This window comes from Mugil cephalus, chromosome 7, assembly GCF_022458985.1.
Source record: "Mugil cephalus isolate CIBA_MC_2020 chromosome 7, CIBA_Mcephalus_1.1, whole genome shotgun sequence".
Taxonomy (NCBI): domain Eukaryota; kingdom Metazoa; phylum Chordata; class Actinopteri; order Mugiliformes; family Mugilidae; genus Mugil; species Mugil cephalus.
In genome coordinates, this window is record NC_061776.1 from 15,140,606 (window position 1) to 15,145,514 (window position 4,909).

The window sequence follows — 4,909 nt, forward strand, 5'->3', positions numbered from 1 at the left end:
CCTTACAATGCTTACAGGGAAGCTGCTCAAAATTCAGAACACGGGGAAACAAATATAACAAGGTAGGGATTTATGACTTTGGTACAAAAGCCCGTTTTCATACTTTGACACAGCTTTTGCACTGAAAAAGAGAGTAAAGATTTTAGTTTTTGTCTGCTATATGAATGTATTTTTTATTAACTACTTCAGAGTATGACATTCTGCTTTAATTGCTTTAATGAAATGTATAGTTACTATGGTGATAATTAGACACAGTTTCTTTAACATATAGACCCTTTCACAGTTCGTAAACAATGTGACGTTTTTTGATGGGCGGGGCTTAACTGGACGCAAAACATTTCAAACACTGTAGCCTGTAAACGGTCGTTAGCATATTTCAGTGGACTGTGTCATTTTAAAAAGTTGACTCTGACAGATGGGACTATGTTCAACACTGAATGGACGATTTGCCCAAAGGAGAAAACAGAGGGGGTGAAGTCTCTCCAACAAAGATATTACAAGAAGTAAGTGGAACCACTGTGGAGGGTAACGTAGCAAATGCAACTTCTGCTTGGATGCCCCCGAAACACGCAACTAGCATTGCGTTAGCTCGCGGTTAGCATTAGCATTAACGTGTAACAAGAATCCCCCAAATAATAATTAACGTAATTTGTCAGATTTCACAGGACTGCCCACCATGCAATGGGCAGATATTTACACGTACCTAATTGAGAAACCCAGCATCTACACGGAAGAATGGAAGGACGCTTATAACGATGTCTTGAATGGACATGCGCTAGAAGAATTTGAAGTTAGCGGAACCACTGTGGAGCGTAACGTAGCAAATGCAACTTCTGATTGGACGCAATGTTATAGCATTAGCATTGACATGTAAGATGAATCCCCTAAATAATGATTAACTTGACGTTATTTCAGTCATGATTTAGTCTAACCCATATTGTTTTCCAGGATGAAACTGATGATGCATTACATATTAATCTGACCTGATATGAAGTGTGCGCGATGACTGTCACTCCAATCCTTTCTCTTAATTGGCACAGTCAAACCAAAGTTGTCTACGACTGGCAGTGGCTGGTATGTGATGAAACTGAAGTTAGTGTTTTTGGATTTTTCAGTTTTAGCACTAAAAATACAGCAAAACGACATCTTCGTGGTTGAAAGAGACAGTGTTGGCCTTAAGCTTCCCCCTGTTCTGCCTCCAGCTGACATCGTGACGTTACAGTGACGTAGGCCATGAAGGGGTCTATAGGTTCACAGTAGGGGCGGAGCCCAACCCGAATATGGTATTTGGTAACTAAAAAAAAAAAAAAAATTTATATCTATTTTGAATCTAATACAGATACTTTTTCCCCCCTTGACAAATACAAATATATATACTGGATGGCTTGCACAGCCCTAGTTCACAGAATGCAATATTGTCGCTGCTGCACAATAATTGTAAACCCTGTGTATACAAGCACAGAGGAACACAAGACTAACTATAGTATTTATAGTTTCCAGCACATAAACACAACATAAACCTATATCCACGGCAAGAGGGTGGCTGCAGAAAATGTCCTCCCTGCTTTATGGGGTTCATTAATATTGCACATCTCTCTACACCCATATGTTTTTCTTTTTTTTTCTTCTTTTTTTTTTTTTACAGGTGAGCAGCGAGGTGAAGAGGCGCTGACCCACTTCAATAATGAGGAACAATGAGATCCATTCAAAAGCAAGCAAGGGAAGGGATTTGGCCATCCCTGGTGCGCAGTCTATATTTTATTCATATGGATATTAACACCGTGCTGGAGTGGGGATAAAGACAATGATTAATATCAATATCTTGACAAAGGAAGGGTGCTAAAACACTTGGCCAATTTGCGCTCTTCAGAAACACTTTTTATGGAAAACACACATAAAAAAAAAAAGCTGGGTGATTAGTTAGGGCTCATTGGTCTCTGAGCTTGGAAACAAATGAATAATGCTTTACGCACCCTGTCCCCCTCGTTAGCCCCCAACTGTCATCACACACACCCACGCGCACACCCCTCCATCCCACCCAAGAAGTGGTACCAGTGATTAGAGCGCCATTAGTTGAGCACAGGGGAGGTTCAGCTCCGGACCACACCAGATTTATGATGGCTGGGGCCCACGCACCAGTGACCCTCTTCAAGCTGGCCCTTTGTAAGGTTCCGCCATAGATACAGTTAATGGTTGCACACAATGAGCCTCAATGGCCCTGCAATGATGGATCTGGGGCATTGTGAAAAGCTCCTCAGACAAGGAATTTCAGATGCCTGTCACCCAAACTTAGAAGCGGGAGGAGTGGGAGAGGAGAGCGCGTACGGCAGCGATGTCACCGGGAACATTGGGAGAAATATAATTGGGACACAGTATGCTGTTCCCTACCAGCGCTTTAATTGCACATAGAGGGAGCAGATTAGATTAGAATACGCCCCAGAAGTGTCCACTGAACGTGTCCATATCTGATGACACACAAGGATGCATATTGTAGAGTCGCGATACAGCCCATTATCCTTTGTTAGTATTTGTCTGACTTTTGTTCGCGGTAGTTGCCTGGGGCTTTTATGTGTGTGGAGTTTGCATGGGTGGATAGTATCTGAGCGCCCCAGGCTTACAATCCAAAAATTTGCATGTAAGGGTAACATGAGAATAAATTGGCCGTAGGTGAGCATCTATGTGTGAATAATTGTTTCTCTCTTTGTATTAGTGTTAGTCCTGAGGTGGACACGAGGTGTTGACCTGGCCTCCAAATTCACTAAATCCCAAACTCATCAAGAATCTATGGGATGCACTGGAACAAACCTGATGCACAGAGGGCCCTCCCCACAAGCTATAGGACCCAAAGGCCCCCACTAACAACATACTGTTTCCAGACATCACAGGACACCCTCAGAAGACCCATGTCCATTCTCTGATGAATCACAAATATCCTGGAGGCACAAGGGAGACCTACAGTAGATAACACAGTGTATACTCTGTGTGTTTCTCCAAAGAATACCATGAAAAAGCTAATTTTAAAGAGAAAAGATGTGAACTTGTTGTTCTTATGCGCCGTCCACATATAAAGTGGTTTGCTTGTCGCCCATTGCTTTGTAGCCGAAGGTTGGTTTCTAGTGGAAGGAAGGAAACATAGATATATGTTTCCCAAATGTTTCTGGATGAAACAAGCAGAACATAAAAAACATTGCTGGTCTTTGGACTGCTAGCTTATGTTTCAACAGTTCCCCCACTTCTCTTTTAGCTCCCCGATAAACAACTCAATCTGCATTCACCCAATGCTTCAAGATCAATATCAACATGGGGAATCGTCTGGACCAAAGCTGTGGACGTAGTTTCAATCGCTCTTATTGGTTGTCACGCCACAATCATTTATGTTAGTTTGACTTGGTATCCTCTCAGTTTGTGCCACCTAATTCCATTGTCTCCTGCTGCCGCATTACAGCCAGCCTCTTCCCGTGGAGACGCCACTTTAGCGTCGGTCCGGTCGATCAGTTTAACGTGACGCAGTCTTGTCTTTAACAAAACCATTCATCATTAAAACTGCCCCACTGATAGAAATTCTGTGGCCGGATGGATGGCATCATGTGGTATGATTTAAACCAGCCGGTCGCCAGCGCAATTTGGCTAACTGTTAATCACACCCGCTTAACTACCTCCATTGTTATTCCACCACCCCATCGTGCAGGTTTTCTCGCCCGTCAGCTTCTCATCCCGATGTGCCGTTAAATAGGAGTTGTCTCCTGATCTTTGCCTCCGCTCAGCGTCTAATGACAGTGGTTGGTGTCACATGCCTATCCTCCGCCACGAGAATCCAGCGTCTACATATGCTCACTGCAGGGGAGCAATGGGATAATTACGCACGAGTGGGGATTTCGAATGTGATACAGAAAGGAGGTTGTTAGCTTGTCAGTTTGATTACAATGTACGGCGATGACCGGACCGTACACTGTGTTTGGTCGTTCCCGCCGCTGCCTGTTGTCACACCTCGGATGATAATTATGAAGCGGTCGCAGACATCACACATTGACTTGCCATAAAGTTACACTACAAGTCCACATGAGCTACAAACGTATTGGCTGGCATTAGTGTAGTAGTTATGATTAATGGATTGTAAACCGGAGTCCCATTCCATCCCATGAACTGCAGTGTCAGAGAAACTTTGTGTTGAGGTGATCTGTTTCACTACGCTGCCCTCCTCCCGCCCCTCTCCAATCATCGTACACAGTGTTCTCTTCCACTCAGCGGCTTTGATCATGCTGAGAGTGTTTGCTCGAGCCTGTCACAGCTCTCTCTCTTTTATTTCTTTTTTTTTCATTCCAATCATTTCAGTGCCAACAGTGTTGTCCTGAACCCTGGTAACACGGAGAAAAACGAAATCAACAATGGGGCCCCGTTTGCCAAACAGGAGACCAAAATATGTAGAGAGGGAGCCGCTAATAACGTGCAATCAAAAATAATTAAATTGCCAGTTGACGGTGGCTAATCTTTACAAACATTTGGCAAGACGGGTTGGTGCCACGAATCTGATTTGGCTTCGGATTATGACGCCTGTCAAGGCACAAAACAAATATTTGCCTTATGAAAACGTTATGTCGACACTGACACATTGGGTGTAATAAAACAGCCTTGTTGTGCTGATTTATACGTTATTTTTTTCAGGTCATTTAAAGCAGTGGTTACCAACATTTTTTTTTTTTTTTGGAGCCCCAACTACTCCCCACACCCCGTACAGCCTGAATTATTTATTAGTAATTTAACTATCTATTTAAATCAATTTCAATTCATACAAAAAAACTGTAGATCATATTCTAACCCCAAATTGCAAAATGTACGTCCTAACATTTACTATTATTATTATTATGATTATTATTATTTTTGACTATTTTTAAGTCCTTCGTTTATTGTT

At 42.7% G+C, this 4,909-nt stretch overlaps 1 long non-coding RNA gene across 1 annotated transcript; it reads left to right on the plus strand.

The window, feature by feature from the left end:
* The first annotated feature begins 379 nt into the window (after positions 1-379).
* LOC125011342 lies at positions 380-2,897 on the plus strand. The gene is made up of 3 exons (XR_007113165.1): positions 380-503; positions 1,646-1,742; positions 2,711-2,897. It is a non-coding gene; the product is annotated as an uncharacterized LOC125011342 (long non-coding RNA).
* Positions 2,898-4,909: the final 2,012 nt, after the last annotated feature.